The 25,103-nt window shown below is 39.4% G+C and overlaps 1 protein-coding gene across 3 annotated transcripts in view; it reads left to right on the top strand.

Moving 5' to 3' along the window:
- The window catches only part of NAV2 (neuron navigator 2), a 242,389-nt gene that overhangs the window by 41,958 nt on the left and 175,328 nt on the right, over positions 1–25,103 (top strand). The window lies entirely within an intron of this gene.

A 25,103-nucleotide genomic window follows, 5' to 3' on the forward strand; every position in this document is an offset into this window, starting at 1 on the left:
GGCGCTGGGCGCTGGGCGCGCTGCCCCCCCGGCGCTGCCTGCCCGAGATGTGACCCGCGGAGCACGAGCGGCTGCCGGCGGGAGCAGGGGGCGGCTCCCCGCGGCGCCTGGGCTGCCCGGCTCGGCAGGGCTGCCCGCTGCGCGCCTGTAGCGCTGCCCGGTCGCGGCTCCTCCGGCAGGTGCAAGGAAAATGAGTGTGATGCTGTGGCGGTGGGAGCAGAATAACACCACCATGAAGCTGGTAAGACTTTCCAAGCAAAGCCTTTAAAAGCCCTGTCGTACTGACTGGTGAAAAATGTTCAGTTTCTGTGGAGATCCGTCGGGCATTTGTTTAGCACTTGTTTCTGCATCTTTCTCATCAGCAAACAGGAGTTTTGACCCGAATGGGTAGCTCTCCTAAGAAATAGTGAGAGAGGTGGGTTGGGGTGGCTGATGCTGAAATGATGGTCCCTCCAAGGGGAATGCTGTTTGCAGTACAGGTCCAACTGGATCTGTTACTCATTAGTTCATCTTTTTTGGACTGCTTTAGATTGCTTTGCATGTTGTTTGATCTCTGTAGTTAAGCTCACTTAAAAGTAAGGATGGAAACATAGATTATGTGTACAGTTCTCCCCTCACCTTCCTTTATTGTCCCTTACACTTTTTTTTCTTGAAAACAGTTTTCTCTCTCTTTCAGTCTTGCTAGAATAATTTTATCATGTGTCAGCAGGGAGTGTTTTGGGTTTTTGTTTGTTGATCAGTTTGTTTTTAATTTCCCCATTTTTCTTCCCAGTAGAGTAAAAAACCCACTGCTCCTTGTAACCAGAAAGTGCATGGCTTCTCCGTTTGAGTAGCATAAATGAGATCAGGAAACCCCTCTATCTGCCTGTCTTTTTGAATTACTGTCCATACCAAGATTTAGCTCTGGTCAAAACTTAGGCTTCATATGAGCAGCTTCTTTAAAAGCTATTTGATGTAAAGAATATCAAGGCAGTGACTGTCTGAGATAGCTTTAAATACATTTTCTCTGTCTATCTGGCAGATTACTTAAACGATGAAAATTACAGTTCTCTGCAGTTTTTATTGGAAAGATTTCTTTTCCTGAGAAGTTTATAGTCAAAACCAAGGATTTGTTACAGGTCTAATCCTTTAGCCTTTAGACGTCAAAACTATGTTGAAATCCACGTGGGAGTTGAAGGTGCCCCGCACCTCTTAATATCAGGCTTTGTGATCATAGAAATTTATAGCATGTCTTGTAATTTAACAATCTCCGTTTTCAAATATTTTCCTTGCAAGGAATGGTGTGATAAAGAGATGTTATTTAAGGAGTATTCTGCTCTCGATAGAACATCAGGTCTTCACATGGGATCAGATAGTTTGAGGTATGTCATGCATGAGTACCTACCGGAATAATGAAATTGTGAGCTGGCAATGAAAATGTGCAGCCTAATGTGGGAGCTGCCCAAGCCCTGTTCCAGCTACAGCCAAGCATTTGGGGAAGGGAGGTTACCACAAGTCCTATCTTCCTTTTCGTATGCAGAGAAAGATCTCTTCAGGAAACAGAAGAAACTATGTACACAGGTGTATTAAAAAGTCAGCTTTTGCATACGCATTGTCTTTTAAACCACATGTGAATAGGCTTTACAAACAGAATAAACACCTGTAAAGAACTGAGCACGTTAAATCAAGCAGAGAAAATGAGATGTACACTGAGAAATAAAACAAGATTGAGGTACGTAGGGAAGTGTTACAAAACTAAGCAGCTGCTCGTATTCAAGGCAAACAGCACATAGCAGGTAGGTGAGAGTGAACAACAGAATCTAAATAAATGCTCTGACCGTGTGAAAAGCTGCTGGATTGTACCTGTTCCTGGGGCAGGAGGAGGAAAGCAGAAAAAACTTTGCCTTCTGCTTTACCCCTGGCTCCCCCTTCCTCTAGCCCGTGCGTGGGCAGGGGGCTGTGGAGATTGCCCCAGCCAGGTAGAGCTTGCGGGGCTGACACCCCGCATGGCGGGGGGCGGTGGGGGCTTCACGCGCCTTAGTGCCCTGGCCCTCGGGGAGCCCTGGCCGGTGCTGCCAATGGCGCCTGGCGCCCTGGCCTTCGGCCCAGCTCCCTCTGTGGAGCTTTTTTTTATAGACCTTGGCTGGTCTTGAGCAATAAAGTGGATCAAAGAAAGTCAGCTTTATAAGAAAAAACCCGATCCTCAGCTAAGTGACTACCAGAGCAAGTAGGCCAAGCAATGCCCGCTGAAAATGTGTGAGGTGTCTCCAAATGCAAAAAAATTTTTAATTGGCAGCAGCTAAAAAATGAAACCAAAGACCAGACTAAAAGCTTACACGCACATCTTTGAGGAAATAGGGTGGAATGAGAAATGCTTGACTGCTTATCATGGTGCTTAGTTGCAAATGAAAGTTTTCCTTTTATAACAATCAGTAAGACTGTACTTTTCTGTTCTTTCTGTGGCCGCAAAGTTTTGTGCAATGGCAAACGGGACATTGATTTATTGAATACGGAGTTTCTTAGAGTTATCTCTGTTTCTTTGGCATCATTCTTCAAAGGATTTCAAAGTACTTTACAAGAAGTTTACCAAGTCTTAAAATATTTCCATTGGATCCCTAGAAGTGAGAAAGACATGATGGTTTCTTACCTTACTACTAACACGCAGTCACAGACTGTGTCAACAGCTGGCAGCACACAGCACGGCTTGTGCAATAGGTCAGGGCAGGAACTGAATCAACATTGCACTTGGTTTGAGTCAGAGATAGCATGTTGATCTCGGCTGATGCTATCAAGAGTAGCTGGTGAGGTCTTAAAGGGCCTGAAGGAGCCAGGTGGAATATTATGGCCTGTTTAGCTTCTCTCTTTTGTCCAGTGAAGTTTCTGTGAGAGAAAGAAAACACTTGTCAGATCTTGCTTGGCATGAGCTGACTGTAGTTAATATATAAAAAATAACCAAATATCTAGTAGCAAGGCATGGAACTAGGGGGAAGAAGTATGGTACTTTAATAATAAGCGTGCTCTAATAGGTCTGTAATAAGCAGTGCAAGTGATGGTGGCTGTTAAAAAATCATTGTTTCCTTTCAAGGCTTTGGCAGAAGTCAGTGCGTCTCCCAGGTGGGGACTGTTCATGCCGTGCCAAGTCCTCTGAAAGATTCAGCTTCCAGTCTCTCTGCTCTTGCTCCACTCAGATGCCTAAGCAAAGGTTCCCCATGATTTCATGGTTGTAGGAGGGATTCCCAAATGGGAAAGGCATAGGAAATAGAGACGCACGTTTTGTCCAGGGATGCACTCAACTGTGTTGCCTCTTACCACGTGCAAGAAAGAGTAAACATGAAAAATCAAGGACATACACTTTCGCAAACTTCAACTGCATATTGCATTTGCTTAAATATATCCAGTAGGTAGTTACAGTAGGATTTCTGTAAAGTGGATAACAGGTTGTTTTTTTTTTTTTGCTATAGGTACAATGATCAGCATGTATCAACTTTCATCAGCCTCACCTTTCGTGGTTTGGGGTAGCTTGTGTTTCCCCGAAGGAACCCCCAGCTTTGGTGAGCTCACGCAGCTGCTCACAGGGAGGACGTCCCTCCTCCTGCTTCTGAATTACGAGCAAACTGACAGCCAGCAGCATTGCCCCAGCAAGGGCTCAGACTGTCATTTTGTGAACTGGCTTACGGATTGTATTTTTTCACTTGCTTTTGACTGGTGTCTTTAAGATAGCATGTAAAAATGTTGTGCCTCATCTGGCCTTTTTAGGGGCTGTTTTTCTTAACTGCTTGCGTTGTCCCAACTTTTACTGGGGCTGCAAGGTTTCTTTCTTGTTTCCTATCACTCCCCCTCTTGCTAATAGTCCATTTTATTGATAACGTTCTCTGAAAACATGGTCAACCTCCCCCCCTCCCCAAAACCTCACAATACATGTAAGTAGATCCTGTATTGTGTCCTACCATGAGTCTATCTAGACTTTTCAGATGGAAGAGTTACTACAAAGGTGCTGACAACTCTGTTGTCAGCAGAAGTTCCTACAGAGTGTGTCTGTTACTTTTCCTAGGTTCATTAGCTGATAAAGTACAGTGATAGAGATATTGGGAAGACTTTATAGTCCCAAAGTCTTAATGTGCAGGTAATTAATTACTACTTGTATTTGTAGAACTGTTTCAAGAAAATAATGCTGAAGGAATTACCAGGAAAAGAAAATAGTATTAGTTTGATTCTTGCCAGGAAACATCACTATTCTTTTGAAATCTGATTGAGAACACGTAATTGTTGGCAGTCATCTTACATACTGGCAGATAAAGATTTTTTTCTTTTTTGTTGTATGAGGTGAAAATTTAGATGAGAAGAAGTACTAAGACCTATGTTTCTTTATAAATATCATCAAAGTATGGGCTTGTCTCTTACCTTGGTGATAAATGCAATTTGCTGTGGTGGCAGTTTGTATTCTATGAAATGGAATTACTATTCAGTCATTACATGGCTATGCGTTACAGGATTTTTAATAATGTAACGTATAGCTAAATGAATTGCAATGGTATGTGCAGGAGCCCAGCCGCTCTCTTTGCATGCAAACTGTGCTTTAATATAGAACCTGATGCCCACACGTGCACATCCAAATGTTTGCCTGCTGCTGGCCTCTCTGACAGCTAGGAACTCGGAAAAGGTTTTAGTATTGGCACACAAATAAATTCACCAACTCTTGTTTCAAGTCTTGAATCCTCTTATCCAACACTGCTACAAATCATTTGATTTTTTGGGGGTTCAGATGCAAGACCGATAATGTAGGGCAGGTGACATTTTGTAAACTGGAAAAAGAAGTAATTAATTTCTTTTCAGCTATTAGGAATACTGTGCTGATAACCACTGTCATGGTAGATTCTTCCATTAGACTTTGTTGCGTCTCAGTTGAACTGTTGAGTCAACATCAAATCTGTTTGAGATTTGTGGAATTAATTTTGAGTCTTTCCTAGCATTTAAAAAGATCTCGCAGAGCTGTAGTAGTATTTTCTGCTTCCAGCCGAAGGCCCGTTGAAAGTTTGGGCAGTGACGACAAGAAAGAATCACTTTGTGGCTGAAAGCATAGGTTTCAGGATGCTGAAGCTTAGTTTTTTTCTTAGTTGTAATATAGGGCTTTTTAGGCAGCCACGGGTAAACCCCTTTGCCTATTGTTGCCATAGAGCCCCAAATATGAGATACTGCAGGACTTAACTGTTAAGTTGGTAAAGATTTGGATGTTGCCATAGGAGCACAAAGCAAAAACCAGCTTTTAACTCTCCATGAAACTCAATGTTGCTAACTGCTTCTCCAAAATATTGCCCTTGAGTAATTTTGGGGGTAGTAGCCTACTTTCTATTACACACAACCTTACAATCCATTTAGCACTATGGTTATTTTGTGTGTTCGCTTTGGTTTTAGGAGAATTAAGCCAAGGGGATTCTGACATGTAGAGTATATATTCATTACTTGAAATCAAGAGAACTTTCCATAAACAGTACTTTGGAATACAATTTTAGAGGACTAGCAAGTCTAATAAAGGTCCAGCTCTGATTAGGTTATTGAAAATTTGGGCTTCCTACTTCTGTAGACATAGAAACAGATTCTAAATACAGTAGAAAGAAAATAAAGAACAGAGAAGATATGGGTGACTTCTGCAAAATCCTTATGGCAGAGACCTTTTTCAGCTACTGACATAACACTTCGAACTTTGGGGATTTTTTTTTGGGGGGGGGGGTTGTTTGCAGAATAACAGAATTGTGTTGTAGCAAGGTTTTCAGCCTTATACTGGAGTGACGGTTTTAGTACACTCATCTGGAGAGTTGAGGCCTTTGCTGTTTAGCTGCTGTTAGAACTTTCCACCATTTCACTGCTTTTCTGTTAGAAATTTAGTATATTTATGATTGATTTTGACACTTGAGGAAACAATTTTAAATATTTGGAAAATTTTTTTTTCTGAAATATTTGCAAATCATTGCTATATTAAGTATAGTGATGTACACTACTTAGTTGAGGGTAAACCAACCAGAAATAAGGTCCTATGTGAATCATGTCGTCTTCACTGCAAGTATTTCATTTTAGACATTGTATCTGTTAATTTAGCTTGGGAACCAAGTAGATGCCATTTTCTGAGAGTCCAGTAGATTTTGCCTAGCTCCAAGAGGGGCACAGGCTCCGTTCCAGGGCTTCACCACTTCCCCGGGAGACTTTTTTTGTCTTAAATCTACTCAGAATTTCCCCTGATACAACCTGTGATTGCTGCTTGTCTCTGTGCTGTACAACTGTCTTCTCTAACCGCCCTTCCTTGATATTTGAAGAAAGCCCTTAGAGCCCCTTTCCCCTTTGCTTTAGGCTTTTTTGTTTTCTAGGCTGAACTAGTACAGCTCCCTTTCCTCCTAGCAGTTTTTCCTCGCTTGCCTTTTGCGTAGGCTACCTAGAATTGATATCTAGTTCTTTAAAAGTTCCAGACTTCTTTCTGGAAAACTAAAATCTTAATTTTCATGTTAAGAAATCATCTGTTTGGGAGAGAGGAAAAGAACCCAAACAGTGTATGTTCAAATCTGTTTGTCATCTTGTATTACCTGCATAATACAGGGTTGCTTTATTACTGGATGTATTTCCCGGGCAACCATGGCAGGTTTCATGGTGGGCTTTCTAGAGTATATCAAGGTTATTCCTGAACATTCAGAGGTCTGGCCAAACACGACCAGGACACCTTTTTGCTGAGTAGACTGTACCCACTTTCTCAGTTGCTGCTAATCTTGGGAGGAAAGGATTGAATTTGGGTAGTTTACTCATTTTCTTTCCATGGTGGCTTATTTGAGCAAGACTGTTCATCTGCTTAGTTTGGCACTGAGGGTTTCCCATTCCTGAGCCACTAAAAACAAACGCTTCATTCTGATTTTCTTTCTGCTTTCATTTGAGAACAGCAGAACAAGATTTCAACGTATAGTGTAAAACTTTTTTTGTTTAACTATTATGAGTCAGCTACACACCTTATGCAAACACCTTTTTAATGTAACCAAAACAAGGATCTTTCCCACTCTCTGTTGTTTGGCTTTGTGCATTTGTAAGAGATGACATATTGTTTTCATGATGATTGAAGGTTACTGCAAAAAGCGCATGATCCTTTTTCTTTATGCAGGGTTTAATTACCCTGTTTTTGAGTAGCCACCAGCCTTGTAGCAACTGTGAAATCTGAGAAGGCTCCTGCCCCTTTACAAGATTTTCTTTACTATTACATTAGTAGAAACATGGTAGCTAATGTATCTGGATATAACCTTTATATAACCTCAGTTGATAACCTTTCCAGGTTTGTTTTGTGGTTTTGGGTTTGTTTTTTACCTGCAAGCAAACTAATGAGCTAAGCAACTAATGAATTAAAATGGTGGATTTATCTTATCAAGTGAGCGGATAAACTCTGGGTCTGACATGGAATAATACTTACTCTGGGATAAGCCCGTGTTAAAAGTTTTGTTTCTTTAGAAGGTATAATATAAACTTGATTGAAGAGTCACATTAGCAGGTGTTAAAGTTTTATTGTGAAGTTTATCATAAACAATGGTGTTCTTAAGAGCAGTGGTCAGATATGATAACATTTGAGCTTGTAGTTAGGTTTTTGTTCTATGCAGCTTATTTTTAATGTTTTTTTCTCTTAGAAAGGGAGTAGCTCTCCTTTTTCAGATGGGATTGAGGTTATGGGTTATGCACGGCAGGAGAAACTGAACATAAGGCTGTTCAGCTTTCCCTTTTCACCCTTCCCTGTTCACCTCTGTTCTGCCCACTTTCGTATAATACTTCAGTGATACTTACTAGTAGGATATAGATTTCTGTTTGGATTTTTTTTTGTCTCCCTGTAATCCTTTTCTGTTTAGGTTTTCACATGTTGAATAACACAGAAGAGAAACATGCATGTCTTTGTATAAGCATTTTCCATACAGATACCTGTAATTTTTAAATAGGAGTGGATTCTAATTTGAGTAGCAGTGAACAGACCATTGGCATGGATGCACATTAGTGTACAGTAAATCAGAGTCTCGTCCTTATCGTAGTGATAATGATGGGAGGATTATTTGCATCTGCATTTGTTTTAGCATGAGTGCTGGGAGGGAGGGAGGGAGGGAGAGAGGTTTCAAGAAAGTCTTTTCCTGTCCTTGCCCTTCCTGTGCAAGGGCAACGTACAATAAAGGACCCTGAGCTGTAGGGAGAGGGACACTTTCTCCTTCTGCTGGGATCACTGCCGAGGATCAGGAGGTGCAGGAAGAAGTTGGGCCAGAGCTTCATCTCACCCCCATACGGCTGATGGAAAATGCATTGGGAAAATGCTACTCCATACTGGCTAGGTAGGAGGGAATGATGCTTACTGCTCATGCAGTGTAACCGGACATCACTCTGGATGTGTGCCAGAAGGTGCATGGTACCACCTGGACCAACATCTGAGTTTTGCAAAACTTAATGCGTCATAAGCTGGGTAAAATGCTGGATTTCAAAAAAAATATAGAAGTTGTTCTTGTAAAATTATGAGCTAATTTAGAATTTTCCCTATGAAGAGAGTGCAAAAATGTTTATCATTATGTATAAAATTTTTGTCCTGGTTTACATCTGGTTTCTCCTTCTATTAAATGTTTCCCTTTAATGCTCTTATCTCAATGTGCCTTCTGGAGTAATGTGGCACATACAGCAAATAAAACGTACTTATTTAGAAGTAACATTTCATTCTGGAAGAGATTTTGAAGTGCTTAACTTAAAACTGCCACAGAAGAATTGACTCGAATGATAAGAGGCTATATGCAGTTTGGAAAGTTACGGTTTGATAGACCTATTTTTGCTAGCTGACTTAGCTATACTTTTCATTAAAGAAGGGAAGAATCATTGCACTTTCCTAAGCTTTTGCCATCTATATTAGTGATTTAAAAGCAGTGTATTTAAATCATGTCATAGTATTATCTTGCAGTTGATAATCGACTTGTTGTTGGAATTGGACCACAGCAAATTACTGTGCCTTTCTAAGCTGAAAAAGTTTGGAACCTGAGCCAGTTGGTAGATGCCTAGATTGAAGGATTGCTCTTTGGCACTCTACAAGGATTAAAATAATGATGAAGTACAATTCTGTGTTTCATATGCTGGGATTTTTCTGGAAGATGCTATTGCATATAATCATATATCTCTCCCCATCTATTTATTCACAGTAAAAGAAATGTTCTTTTGACACACAAGTCTGTGAGTAAACAGTGTGTTAAAAAGATGCACTTAGTGATCAATAGCAATTTTTGTTATAAAGCTTGGAGGTTATCAGCTGGAAATTGTGGAAGAGGATCAGCCAAGAGATGACAATTGTGAACTGCAATGTAATAAGACTGAAAAAGGCAAATTTGTTCCTAAGAGGTATCAGGAAAGGTACTTGCAGTAGAGATAAGGAAGTATTAATGCAGTAAATTGCAGCTACCAGGAGGCAGAAGAAACAATATACAGACTATTATACACAATAGTGATAACCCTCATCCCTGAAAGATGAATCAATTCAAAGGAAGCAGAAGTTCTGTTGGATTGACCAAGAGAAAGAACAATCTGTTTGCTTGACTCTCTTACATGTTTGCTAACTTGTATATGTCTCAGTGTAAATAAGCACCACATTATAACTGTTTTGGTACAATGTCTGGGACATTCATTCATGTTTCAGTGCAGATATCTTAAAGATCACTTATATAGGACCTTTAAAAGTACAAATCTAAAAATGTATATAGGTACTATACACTACTTGTTTTGGGCTTCTTGAAATATATCAAATTAATCTGTTTGACTGCTTTTAATTTAGAATTCAAATGTAGAGATTTGAGTGTCATTTAATTCTGTTCTGTGATTATGGCAGTAAACGGAGACTGGGAAGAGAATTGAGGTAGGTTATCCTGCAAAATCTATTCCCACTATGTTACAGGATGCCTTTTTGGAATGCAACTTGATTTTCATTTATTTACTGTCTCTCATAGGACACTGAGGGAGGACTGAAAATTATATACACTGTTCTTTTACTCCCAGTGTCACATGGTTTCATGTTAACTCTTCCGCATTGTGGCGGATAAAGGAATAGTTGCAGATGTTGGGTGTTAATGTAATGTTACCATCATGTTCCTAGATTTAAAATCTTAGAACTAGCTGGCTTACATTCTCTGTTACCCTTTGCAGAAGGCTGTCTCAGAGTTTTCCTCCATTGCTGTCTGCTTTGGTGTATGCAAAGCCTATACATGTGCATTTGGGAGGTTTTTGTCAGCGTGTCTGTTAGCTGTTCTGATCTTCTTCCATGATGTTCCTAGGCAAAGAATGTCTTACTGTGTGAAATTAAAGAAATTACATTTCTTTAGTAAGACAGGTTCTTAGTTTCCCAAATCCTTTTCTTTACCATTGCTAGTTTGAATTGCTCCTTGAACACAGATGACTAGAATTATGTGAGATTCTTCAGGTGAAGTCTTGCCAGTACTTGGTACGAGGCCTTTAATACCAGCACAGAGTTTTTAATAATATTCCTGATTAGAGTCATTATGATGAGGCTGTGACTGCTGAGCTGTTTTCTGCTCTCCCTTTCTGTTGCAAAAGTCATACTTCAAATATCCACCATTCCCTTTTGATATGCTTTCCGACCTGTTTATTGCCGTAATGGATCTGCTTTTTCATTTTGAAATATGCACAGTTTTAGTTGGAAAACATAAATTCCTTATAGGTTATCTGGACAGTTACTAGATTTTATTATAATGATCCTAATCAAAGCATAATGACCCTCCATAACCTTTGTTAGCTATTTCCTCAGGGTAATGACTGTGAAAGTTGAGTAGGGAAGATGATTTTGGTGGGGGAGGGCATCGTACTACAAACAGGCTTATGAACTAAAAAGTTATGTATCTTTTTCTTCAGCAGTATCTTATAAATGAAGCACTAGGGAATTTCAGAGTACCACCGAGTATCTGGTTTCTGGTATCTGAGTGCATATCATTGTTCTGCTGTCTTACTGTCGCGCCTGCATTGCAATGTGTTCAGCAGGCACCTGTGAAATAGTAGGGCTTTATGAAATGAGTTAGGCTTCTCCTCTGTGCTTCCCATTGCAGCCATTCTGAGATTTACAAAACCATTTTGAGTTTTTTTTTTAATCTTTAAAAACCTTTTTTTGAAGACCAAAACACATGTAAATAATCTGGGCTCAGAATTAGATTACCACTGCATTCAATACAGGGTATGTGTGAAGAATTACCTGAATTCCAGCTTCACCTTGGCAAGAGCTTCCAAAATCATCCAGGTGCTGCCTTGTTCTCCTGAGCTCTGCCTGAGATATAGAGATATATATATATATTCTAGAATTTTGAAGATAGAAATATTTGTTGTTTGGCTTTGGTTTAGGATATTCCAGTGGAAAATATATATTATGAGCGGATCCACAATATAGGATATCAGGATTTCTAAGGATGGGCTGTCTGGGATGATTTAGTCCATTCTGGCCTTAACTTCTGTAAAACCTTTTATTTTCATGACTAAGTGTGGATTTACAAGGCAAATTTTTGGCCTTTTGAAAAATATTATTTAAATCTTAAAATTGTCTAGGTTAATTTACTGAAATCACAGCTGTGTTGCATGAGGTGCTACTGAAATCTGAAGTGGCAGCTCTTGCCCTGGAGGTTTGAGTCTATATATGTCTAATAAGTATTATCTAAATGAGACAGACAAAGGGTGGGATGGGTGACAGAGGCATAAAGAAGTAGAGATTTGCTCAGGGCTGAAAACACTTATTCTCAAGGAATAAGAAGAGGAAATACACCTGCCATTCTGGGCAACTTACCATCTCATTCAGCTATGTTTCTTTCCTAACGGTGTCATACCAAGAACCTATCTTAAAAATACTGAAAATATTGCCTGGTTTGCTTTTTCTTTTGTTGAGAGAGTGTGAATGTACGTAATTAAGTACCCAGTCCCCATGTCAACATGCAACTATATCTCTCTGTCCACAGATAACCTGTAGTTAACTGCTTAACAGCTACTGCATTGAAGGGCCTTTGGTTGGAGAGAAAGTCGTCAGGCTTCTTGCATTCTTGAAAGCATTTGTGTTGTGTGATACTCTTATTTTTCTACTCTGGAGTCGTCAGTTGCTGGGCCCAATCCTGTTTCCACTGAGGTCTGTGTCAAGGTTTGTTTGTCAAGGTCTCCATAGCAAGGAGAAGCAAGCTTGAAGGCCCTCTTAAGCCTCACATCACTGGGTCATCTTGGGACCCACCTGCAGGACTAGCCCAGCTGATTCTCACATGACAGTGGTGAGACCTTTGGAGAACTACTCTTATCTGACATCTGTTATCACATCCTCCCGCTGCTCTCCAAGGTGTACGATGGGTGTTGTGGCTCTCGGCCATTTAGTGATTTTGAGCTGGAGCTCTGAGGGTGAAGAATGTTGGCCACTTCAGCATAAAAAGATCTGTTTAAGATGTTTATCTTCAGTCAATTTTTCTTAGACATATATATGAATTACCTATTCTGAGGACTTGAAGGAGGGAGGTAATGAGGGGGTAATACTCTACTGCAGAAGCTTGGACTGTAAATACAATTTATTTCCTTGTCGGAAGAACCAATCTGACTCTGTGAAGCACACAGGAAACTTAATACAGACTTCACTGGGTGCTGGGGAGGCCTTACTGTAAGATTACATGTTTTGTACTTGGATAGAAGGATGTAGAAATATATTCAGGGTCACTCTGAGCTAAAGAGAAATTGCTTAATAAACTTAGTTTGGAATCAGAGATAAAACAGTACCTTGAATCTAAATTGCATACAAGCAATAGCTTATGTTTTAATGATGCTACTTAATATTAGACTTGCTTTCTATTCTCAAAGCAATTTTTTTTTTTGCTTTGTAAAATAAAGATCCTTTAATGTCATTTTGAAGGTAGAGTGATTGGGAGACTGGCTACATGTATTTAAAAATAATGTGAATGAGGCCATGCGTTGGGTTCAATTTGGTGTCAGCTGTTCATTGCTGATCTTCAACTAGTTAATTTAATGTTCTCTGACATTTGCTCAACAAGCTTTTTTTTTTTTGGCCTTTTTTCTGTTTTGCTGACAAGTGATTGCTGATGAATTGACTGATTAGAAGAATAAGTGAGTCTCAAGATAGCACAAAGCAATAAGCAACGCATTTGGGGACCTGTGGATCATTTACTAACTGTTAGAAAGGAAAGGGTTATTTTTAACCCCATGTAAAAGTTATAGGTTTATTATTTTGTTAGACAGCTGCTTTACTGGTTAGACACAACTGATGCAAATTGCATTAAGTCCTCCTGTGGGGGTGGGGGCTGGTCACAGTGCCAGTAAGTAATTTTTTGAAGTCTGTCAATCTTAGCTGGGTGCACGGAGATATCAGAGTCTGCTAATCTGATCTTTGGTTTATTTGCTTTTTGAGACAAGCATCTGCAGTGAGTTGTCAAAATAAAATACCAAAAGCATGAAGCAGGTGCCCCTGAAGCATTTGCAAAGCCCTTACTTATCTCTTAACCATAGCCAAGCATAATCACATCAAAGTTTTTAAAGAGAAAATTTGAAGGATCATACTGAACAAATATAAGTGTTAAAAACACTATGAAGACTAACTCATTTAAATTGTTGAAATACTTTAGTGTACTATTTACTACTAATTATATTTAAATAGGAAAAAACGTAATGCAGAAGTACAGAAACCACAGATGTGCTAAATGAAATTAGATCATGTGTGAATGTTTCATTCAGAATTGTATTGATAATAGCTTATTTTCTCCATTATAGGTTTGCAAAACACTTGACAAACGTCAGCGTATGAAACTGCCCAGACCTCACAGGTTAATAGAACTAATTAAATTAGAATGAAATGCAGGCTCTAAAATTGAGGAAGGGGTAATGTAGGTGTGCTTAAAATCATGTAGAAATTTGAGTGATGGAGGCCCCTTTGAGCATAGTCTATTGTCATTGAACTGATTGCCTGTGCTTCTGAATTTTCCAGAGCTTGTAGGTCTTCTGGTCGACTTCCTTGCTACCATATGATTGTTAAAAGAGTAATAATAATAATAGAAATATTGCAGCTATCCACATCTTAAAAGGATATATATCAGCAGAGATCATAAGGAGCTGAGATAATAAAGCTTAGTTTAGTCTTAGCTTAGTAAGTCATACTGTTTAAGACTTACATAAAGCTATTAAAGGGAACTGTTGAAATCCTTTGTGCTGAAAATAGCTGAAATCTGCAATTGATCTGCCTCATGACAGTACTATTAAAGGACTCTGTTCTATATATATTTCTGAATAAAGCTTCAATGCAAAAATTACTTCCTCTGCTTGAATATTTTTCAGGAAGGTGCAGAAGGCCTGTAAGTGGCCCCTAGCTAAGAGCAAGGGAGCTCCCTAAAGGAGGTGCCTGAACCTCATATGCTTGTGGGGATTGCACCGGTACTTTTCATTTCCTGATCAGCCCTAATATATTGTCTTTAATTATTAATTACTGGCCTGCTATAAATTTCACTTTACTGCTTTTTTTTTTCTTTTGTAGAAGGCTATGTTAAAGGGTCTGTATCAGATATTTTAGTAAAACCCTACAGCATTGATTTTAGTCACCAGATCAATGAACATACGGGCTGGTGTCACTTTAGTGAACCTTTCTAATTAGGAGCATAGGATTTGCCATAGCAGATTAGGCCAATGGTCTACTGAGCCCAATATGCTGCCTCCAGCAGCGCCCAGTGCTGGCTAGCTTTGAGGAAAGGAAACTTCCCCCCACGCTCTTCCCTTCGCGGTATGTGAGCGTGGAATGAAGAAGCAGAATTTTTCTTGTATATCATGCAGAGGATCATTCTTCATCCTAAAGACAGTGAATTGGTAACTGAGGTCTTGGCCAGTGTGTCTATAAATGCCACTTAGGGATATAAAATACTCATCCTTTTACATAGCCTTAAACTCTAAATACTTACAGAGGTTAGCTATGCCTTTTTAGTAGTGGAATTTCTTAAACTCTTCACGAATATACAAATACATCTGGCATCACTGAGCAGATCTCTGTTTTTGTGATGCAGACCATGGTGGAAAAGAACTAATTGGTTTTCACTATAACTTCTGGACCTTAGAACTTCTTTTTCCTATTTTTGCACTGTCTCTACCATAGATATGGGCATTGCACTTCTCTGCACATTTTATTTTGATCTAGTGCCAAATGTGCAGTTTTAACACTTACCAATTGTGCTCTAACTATATAATTGACATATAGATCATTATATAGGAAACACTTCCAAACCCTTTAATTGGAAGCAGGAGGAACTAAGCTGAAAGCAGGGTCATAATAGACAATTTAATTTAGAAAGTTATCATTCAGTAGAAGATTCAGTTAGATTTACATTTGTGAAACAGATGGCCAGCTGCAAGATGATTAGATTAGGATTATTATGTTTGTGGAAATTAATTCAGCACTTTATTTTTTAGTTCTGAAAAAAACCTTGTATGGTCTGGTAACTACTTAGCAGGAACAATTTATGAAGACCACCTTATTCTTATGTGAAATATGGCAAAACCCTAGCTATCACTGGATGCAGAAGCTTTTTGCCTAGCCTCATTTCTGGTACATGTAGCAATATAGTAAATGACATAAAACAGAAATGCTGCCACCTATGGATAAATGGTTGCTAGTATTTTTAAATGAGAGAATTTTATTTCTAGAAGATCTCATTAGCAAAACATTTAGGGTCAGTTAACTGTGTGGAGTATGCATATATTTCTCTCTTCCTCTTCCTCCTTGAAAAATGCTGGAAATCTACCATTAGTGTAAGATTTTTAAAGTGTCTGAAGTCTGCTTAAAATTTGGCTATTGATTTTGATGGCTAAACAGGAGGTGAGCTCTCGTGATAATCTGGCTCTAATTGGGATGCTGAACCCTTCTGAGATTCTTAGTCTTTTTGTGCATCTTTGGGAGCCAGTCTTTGCCATGCAAATTAATGCTCTGCTGTCACAAAGTATTTTTCACTATCTTAAAAATGCAGCTTAAAATAAAAATAGGGCTTTCAAAACTAGGTCAAACCTCAGATTTGTCTAGCCAACTGTCCCTTTTCTGACAGTGCCCAAGAGCAGAAACATTAAAAGAGCATGAGAAATAGAAGCATTAGTAGAGCATACAGACACTTTTTAGAAGGATGATTGATCTCTTCTCATTCTTCCTATTACTGTTAATAATCTTGAGAAACATTGGAATTAATTTCTGATTTTCTAATCAATTTCAGTTTAGCATTCCTGTTCAGGAGAGCTAAATGTCTGCTAAGTTTTATCAAAGTAATTGAGACTTGAGTACATGCTTGAAGTAAGCAAGTGGTTAAGTGCTTCCCTCGAGTTTGAATCCTGTTTTCTCCCTCTGCTTTCCCTCCCTCTCCAGATTTTGCACTCACCTTGCTTGGCAGTCGTAGCGATTAGTAGGTTGCTGGCCTTCATAACTTGGGGTTTGGGGAGAGGGGAGGTAATGAAGAAAAATGGTGCTTTGTTGTAATTCCACATGGTGAAATACGTATAGGTCTAGAAACATGCAGATTTCAGCTTTGACCGTTATAGATTTTTGAAGCTGTAATTACAGAAAGAGAGTTTAAAATCTGATTTAGTTTTTTTACCACTTAATTTACATTCTGTTAGGGATGTTTCCCATTTTCATCCTTGTGACCTTGCTTGCTCTTCCTCCTATTGACAGGGAGAGAATGAATGTTGTTACTGCACTGCGTCAGCAAGTGGTATGGCTGGAGTAAAAGCTGGAGAACTGCCTTATGCTGTATTTTTTTTCTCTTCAGCCAACCTTGCTTTTTCTTTTTTCCCTGCTGTAACCATCAGGCAGGAATTTAACACTCTCTTTTCTCTCTGTGGTTCCGAGGTAAAAACATAAGAGCGAATCCGTAGTCATACAGACAGGAAAGTGAAAGGAGAAAGTCTTGGTTTTTAAACAGTGATACCATCAGCCACCCTGCTCTTCTCACAGGGTCCAAGCTCAGTTCAACTGCACTGATTTTTCATCCACCTCTTGGCAGCACCTTGCTTTATGTCCTTCCGAATTTTAGAGAGCACTACCTTTTACCAACTTCTGCTTGCATCTCATACGGGAAAGCTTGGACACTGACTTAAATTACATTTTGCAGAATGAGAAAGGCAGTGCAAATGATTCATTGTTTTCAGAGTGGAATTAGACATCCTGTTGACAGGAATGCTAGACAGCTTGCTGGTGACTTCAGCATGTGGGTACAGACAGAGCCTGGCCAGCCCCAGCTGTAAAGTCACAACTTTGTCTTGGGAAGCACTGGCCAGAATGCTGTCTTGTCCTTCTTGGCCAAAAAAGACTTAGGGTTGGGTCTCTAGAGCAAAACAAAGGCCAAAGTCTGTAAAAATCTATTCCCTGCAGCAAATTGCTGTTGTTGGTTATTAAGAAAAGCCTTTGCAACATTTATGTCCTCACTATTTGGATCAGGTAACCTGCATCTTCACACATCGTGGTAGTTGAAATGGTTTGGGATAAAGCGTCTTTGAGACAAATTTAATGTTTTTTCATTTGTTGTTGCTTCATAACTGTCAACACTGTTTTAGTAGACTAACCCTCAATTTTTTAGAAGGCAATCAGGAGAAAATGGGATAGAAGAATGAGTTTGTGCATAAGATGCTGCATTGCAAGTCAGATTTAGTTTCTGGCCCTCTTGACTTTTACTGTGTCTTGGAGTAGGTTCCTTACTCTGTTTCTCTCAGAGGCCAGTTGGGCAGTAATGGGCTCTCACAGCGTGTGGGGAAGGGCATGACAGCTCTTCCTATGCGAGGCGCCTGGATTTCACCTCAGCTCTGACGCTGGCTGGCTGCTCTTGYGTGTGAATTCAGGGGAGGGTAAAAGGTCTTCCTCTGGGACATACTGCTTCCATTAGTCTTCAGAAATTATGTTTGTCTTTTTTGAACCTGCTTGTGGCTGTGGCTGTGGCTGCCTGCCTAGAGGAGAGGACACAGAAGTTGTAAGGAGTTGTGAGCACAGGTTAAAAAAAAAAAAAAAAACAACAATGAAATAATTACAGCTGTTTGGAATGGTCTCTATTATTTTGCACCTTTTCCACATTGAGAAACTGAGGCCTGTAATAATTAGAAAAGTTGAGAAGATTATTTGCTATCATAGAACAAGCATACCAAATTACATTGGGTTTGAGTCCTGATCCTGTTGAGTGGCTTTGCATGCTTATACAGTGGATGCATAAAGCAGAAATCTATATTTAAGACTGCAGCTTCCTAAAGTTAGATCTCTCTTCGTCCTTCACTGGACAAGCTTTTTGGGGGAACATGGCTAACCTTCGGCGTTCTCCCATACAACCTGGTGCCTATCTTTGGAATAGTGGAGTTACTGCCTGTAGCTTAGTCAAGTGCTGCCCAGGCACATCAGAGGCGCAGTACCTAGTGCTGTGCAAGTAAAGCAGCTACTTCATTTCTTTGATCGTTAAAGTACATTATGTTCTCTTCAAACTGCATGAAAGTACTGTTCTTCCCCCACCTCCCCAAACCAAACAAAAACCTCTGCTGGCAGTGAGTGGGCTTTGCTGGAAGGGGTAGCTGATCTGGAGACAGTGTGGCTGCAAAGTTATTTACTTTTCGTGAAGCAGTTAAAAGACCCGTATAGATTTTATTCTAGCAGAAGTGTTCTTTTCGAAAAATAAACAGTTAAAACTGTCAGATATCTATCCCTCACCTTGGCAAGAAGGGAGGTGAAGCTGTCATTGCTTCTCACCTTGTCAACATTTACGACATTATTTTTTTTAATATAAAACTAAAGCAAAGCAGTTTACAAAGGACAATTCTCTACTTTTCTAAAGAATGCCAGCAATGCTGTCTGATCGTGGCATTTGGGGTGGTTTGCATGCTGTGGGATCCTGCCAGAGGTCAGTCCTTGCTCTCTCCACCAGCCCAGATGCAGGAAGATAGGCAGGTTTTGCAGATATCCTCTTTAGGTCTAATCCAGCCTTATTTTTTTTAGCTTATGTTTGCAATAGATATAACTTCCAAAACCTTGATCCATATTGTGAATGCTCCAAAGTTAAGAAAATGATGTATCTGGATTTTTGTTTGGCCTGTTATAAGTATAGTGTGTGTGTGTGTGTGTTTATGTAAAATAGCATAAGCATGCAAAATTTTGGATTTTCATTTAGAGTGTAGATCCCCATAAACAATGGGAGCATTTAGACTGAGGGCTTTGTCTCTACAGTGAGCAGAAAGTCTCTTCTGATTGTACAATAACTCCATACAGTATTTTTTAATAATCATCTCAATCCATACAGCATGTAATGCAAAAGAGCAGCCAAAGTTGAGCTTGCCGCAAATAGCTTTGTTATTAGAGATGTCCAGTGCATATAAAAATACACTGATCCTGTTTGAAATTTATTTCAAACTGAGTTAGAGAAACTAGTAACAGAAGGAAGCGGTGGGGGTGTAAAGGAAGAGCTTCAGGAGGGGTGGGAGTTGCCAATGCAGTGAAATGTTACTGCGTAAGAAATCTGACCACAGTGCGTGCGTGACTTCAGCTAAAATTAACCGTCTGGGCTTCACATGCCAGGGTATATATCACCCTTTAACGGTAGACCCCTTGAGGAGGAAGAGCAAGTTGGACTCTAGCAATATACATTCATGTTCAATATGCCAATAAGTGGTATGAACTTTCGGGTCCCCGCTCGTGGGAGAAGTAAATTTTCCTGTGATCATTATAAAACAGTAAGCAGATCTTGGCTCCTTCGTAATGGTAGCGGTGCTGTTGAGCAGTAATCCAACTTCAGCCTCAGAAGTGATTTTTCCCTTATGCAGCCTGCAGCTTCTTAAGATTTTCTGTGGTTTCTCTTTGGAGTACAAATTTATCACCTTTTCAGATAAGCTCTTCTGTTGCTGTTTGTGTGTAATAGTAGGTGTAAATGGGTTTATTTCATGTATGAGAACTGTGACAATAATTTGGTGCACGCTGTAGATGACTTGTTAGAAAATGCTGAAAAAGTAGTAAATATGTTTTTCTTACTGTCTAAGGTCAATTATATTTCACTGGCATGAGATCAGATCGGTTTCTTCACTGTGGCCAAATATGATTTGGAAAGGGTTTTGCTGATCAGCTCAGTAATCTAAATCTGTTTCGCTCTTGGTTATGCAAAGGAATTCTTGCAGGTGTTAATGCAATCTCATTTCTATTCATGATTTAAAATGTTTTGCAAGGGGGAATAAGCGAGTGGCCACCTGCTTGGCTTAGTGTGTGGTTTCAGCTTGAAAGGGATTTGTATATGGAAAGCGTGTATAATGGGAGCATTGAGAGCAGAGTGCTGCAGTTAGCAGCACAACTGTCAGCCTTACTTCACATCCTCGCTAGGGTGCTGCGTAGGAAAATGTTGCTTTCTTATGAAACACTTAAACTTCTGTATAGGCAGTTTTGCTCAGTAATGAGGTTCAGAAACTCCGTAATCGTTGTAGAAAAATAAATGTCTGTTTTCTCCTTTTTATTTTGGGTGTAGTAAAATTCTCAGTAGGGAAAGAGTAAAAAACATACAAGTAAGGCAATTTAAAATATATTACTTGTTTAGGATTCACAAAAGATTTACTTTACACAGACTCAAAGACAAAGCAGTGCATGCCCTGAAGTGTTGACAGTCTAAAGCTGTATTGCTGGAAGGACTTGCAGGCATGCTAAATTTTACACACATGCTTGACTGTATGTGCTGTGAGTCAGCCCATTGCTTTTGAATAGTAGTCATATGCATGAGAATAGCTCTCCCCAGTTGGGAATAAGGCTTTAAAGAGAGAGAAATAAATAGCCCCAGTGGTGTTTGTTTAAATTACCCACTTCTCTATTTACCTTTCAAAGGGTAGTTAATACATGTAAGTGTCCAATAGGATGTAATATTCGTTGGAATATCTCCCACCAAATGATTAATAATTTAAAGCTGTCCCAACAAACACTTCCGCATGTGAGTAAAATAAATCACTTAGATTAGTTCCACTTAATAAAAGAGGTAGAATTGCCCCTGTCTCCTCAGCGAAGCAGGAATAAAGACCTCAGTTTGTTACAGTTTCATTCCCAAAAGCTGATGATAGTTGGAGAGTTACAAGGTTTAAGTTAAATGATGATATTTTACTACTATTACGTTATATACACTCATATCAAGTTGTTCCAAATATTTCTAGGGGATTTCAGACATATGCATTCCTTTCAGGAAGGTTATTTTACCTTCTCATGTGCTTCTCAGAAGGGACGCACCCCTGGTATCTGGCCAGCCATCTCCTCAGACTTGGAGTTTCTGGCCGTTTCGTCCCTTTTGCTAGCTCTTGGTGACAAGGTGCTCTCAGGACTGATGGAGCAAGCAAGTCCTCAGGCTCCAGTCACCACTTCCATGGTGCTTCCAGCATCTCTGCAGCTGAGGGGGCACAGATCTAGTCCAGGGCTGACTGCCTTAAGAAAACAAAACAAAACAAAAAAGCGGTCTTTTGGATGTGCAAGGCTTTGCTCATTCTAGAAGAGCCAGTGCTGGCCTTTCAGCGGCATTTGTGTCGTGATACAAATACATGGATACAGACTTCCTACAGGATTTAAGGAGAACTTGGGGGAAAGAATGGCCACAAATTGTAAGAACTATTCAATGAAAAGGCTGTAACAAATGCTATTAAACTTTCTGTTTTTTCTGCCACATGCTTTTTGGTTGTCATTTTGTCAATAACTCAGCAAGATATCAGCCACAATTTTGTCAGGGCTGTAAGCTCTATGCGGCTTCAAAATAGCTGTTAATAGTCAGGGTGCTCGCTTGAAGCCGGCAATGCTTCTGATGGACTCGTGTTTCCGCCAAATGGTTGCCTTTAGCTTCGTTACCTCTGGGCTTTGCTTTGTGGCGTTGGAGATATGATCATTGTATTGGAGCGCAGCAAGGATCGGCATGAGCCTGCAATTAATGTTAGCAGTCAGAAATAGCCATTTCATGGCACTGTGTGTGGTAACCTCCATGACACTGTGCAGCATATTCCCTGAGCATTTGATGGGCTGCTTTTTCCTTTTTTCCATATGGCATTGCAACAACTGCAGCACTGCCATTGGGATCATCTTGATACATTGTGTCTATTTTTAGTGTTTTTGTGGACTTCAGTAGGCAGCGGGGTTTGGTCAGCAGTAACGTGGGCATGGCCTTGCAATGCGTGCTCTTGGGGCGTTCTCCGGTGTAACTAACCCTGCTATTCAGTAATGAAGAGAGCCCCACTCTGCTCTAGTTATGGTGCGCGCTGTCAGAAAGGCAGTGTTCAGCTGTTCACCACCTCGCGAGAGCCTGATTCATGGTAATTATCAACAGAAAACAACGAGAGGCAGCAAATAGCTGATTAGTTAGGAGCTGCCATGGTGGCCGAAGGGAGTGAAAGGTTTGAAAATGCACTTGGGCATCTATTCTAATTAAAGTTGTTGGTGAAAATTGGTGGAAAGTGAGGTGTTCACACATGCATAGGTTTGTTTTTGTTTTTTTTGTTTTTATCTTATTTAGAGGAGATCAATTCCTTTGTGAGAACCTTTTGCTTATCATAATGAACACATTTTAAAATACCACTATGAAGGCAGAAAACACTGGGTAATTTTTGTGTTCCCATTTAGGCCTAAATCTTATTTAAAGGAGACCCTGGAGTAAATGTTAGTAGCTAGTACCTAAATCTAATTGCAGCTGTGTGGATATAATTTGTCTCCATCATGATCTCTGAGGTGTCTTCTTGGATTCCCTGTTTGCGTGACTTTATTCATAAACCTTCTGTTTCCTGGTTTTGACCAGTTATGGAAACAGGAAAGAATAGTCCTACAGATTAATGTGTTTGACCATTTTCACCAGCAGATCAATTAGAACTTGCCTGTCAGCATGTCTGAGCACCCAGATATCAACCTGTGGCCTCCAAAATGGTATCTGTAGAATGGAAAACTGGTTTGTGATACCAGCTTTAGACTACTTTTTTTCCCCTTTGGTTTTTGGTTGATTCTTCCAAACTTAAAAAGACTGTGTGTATTACTTTTAAGTGGTCAGAATCTCCAGGATATTTGCTTTTTACTGGCCAGTATGTTCCCCAGCACTGTACGAGTGCTTCATGGTAACTGTGCGGTCCCTTTAGGAGTGCTTTGTTGCTGCCTTTCCTCTGTCATTGCTATACAAATCGATATTCAGAAGGATTAAAAAAAAACAAAAAACAGGAGCAATATAAATCCTTTCCTTAAAACAGGAAATTCCAAGTGAGGCTAGGAATAAAGTCTAACTTCAGACATTGCACCCTGACGATGGCAATGTAAAGGATGATCTTCTCCTATGTTGAAAAATGATTTTACTTACTAAAACCAGGATAAAGTCTATAAACAAACATAACCAGTAACCTAAGGATGAAACCGTGAGGTCCCGTTTGCTAGCTGGGGCAGCACATGAAGGTGCTCAAGGTGCAAAATTTCAGCCATGATTTCATCGCTGGTCTCAGAGCTGTCATGCACGGTAGTGGAGCTGAGGTACTACAAAGAAACAACCTATTCTGTGAACGGCACCTTTCTTCTGCTTCAATATTCAAATATGACATGAATTTTTCTGAGGTATATCCTGGATGTGATACACAAGGTCTCTTAGTACAGGTGGAAATGTTACTCAAGGCTTGAAGTGACAGCAAAGTCCAAAAGTCTCCCAGCTGGAGATCAAGATTTCTCTTCCTCTGAGGCCTCTCTCTCTCTTCTGAAACTTTTTGAAACATGTGAGTTTAGTGTTAAGGAAAGGAAAAATAAAAACCCATCAAATTTCAAAATGCTGTAGTCTTACTGATTGAAGATGTACTGGTCTTCGGTCCTTTTTCTTTACAGAAAACTTTTTAAAAGCTTTAGAATTTTTTTCTTCTCAAAACCTTGCTCAATTCATGCAATAGTGTTTTAGCTATGACTCATAATGCACAGAATATTTCCAAAATCAATATTTACCTGCAATGCTCTTAATTCAAAGCTGATGGAATCGGTGTTTGCCTGTAACACTCTTAATTCAAACCTGATGGACTGAAAGAAAAAAGGAGAGAAGAAAAAATGTCTTTCACATTTGTTTTTAATTTGTTTCCAGATAATTGGATTCCTAAGATCACAGACTATGGGGTAAAAAAAGCTACTAAACAGCTGAGTCTGCCTATAACAAAAGCCAGAACTTAGACCCCAGTTAAATACTAAACTGACTGATCTCAGTTAAACTGAGTGATCTCACCTGCCATGGTGATAATGCTCAAATAATGTTTTTTGCTTGATTTTGTTAACTAAAATAATGAAGTGATTCATTATTTTAGTGATTCAGTGATTTCTATACTGTGATTCAGTGATTCAGTGATTTTTATACTGTGTAAAATTACTGAAAAGCTTTTAAAATTTGTGCTAATATATGTAATAGAACAGTATCTGAACTCCTGAAAGTTTGTTGTTTCTTTCAAGGTTGTGCATCTTTTTATGTATATCAATATTCTGAGGCTACCACTTTGGATTGAAAGTATAATTTACCACACATCAGCTGTCTCATAAATTTAGACTGTTTTTTTTCCAGAAAGATAATAGAAAAATTATGGCTTTCTTCAGATTTATGCAGTCCAAGTTTTTAGAATTTGCAACAAATTATTATGTGTATTGCTTATGTCCACTCCCTTTTATTTTACATTTGCTGTATGCATTTCACTGATTGACTGTAATTGGTCATATACTTCATATTGCAAAATTTTATATTCTTTAATTAATGACTGTTCAGGTTATTTTCATGTGAGTATTAAAACAAGTGACTTTGTAATCTGTTTGCTGAAAATATCCAGGAACACTCAAGAAGGGAACATATCTGAAAAAATTGATGTGCCAAGGTAGGCATATATGAATGGAAAGTTTCTCAGCAGTGTTTTCCTAGTTCTTTTATTATTGTTTTCCCAATTATTTGCCTGTTTTTGAGCATTTGAAAACATTATGTGCTTCATTTTTCATGTGTCTGGAAATAGCAACCATTGTACTTTTTTTCACTTGTTTGTGTGGAAAAGGAAAAGAAACATTAGGAATCATATTTGTGTAATACATTACAAAGACTTGCAACAAACAGTTTTTGAAAGCATCCTGGAAG

This window comes from Apteryx rowi, unplaced genomic scaffold (assembly GCF_003343035.1).
Source record: "Apteryx rowi isolate R43461 unplaced genomic scaffold, aptRow1 scaffold_81, whole genome shotgun sequence".
Lineage (NCBI taxonomy): Eukaryota > Metazoa > Chordata > Aves > Apterygiformes > Apterygidae > Apteryx > Apteryx rowi.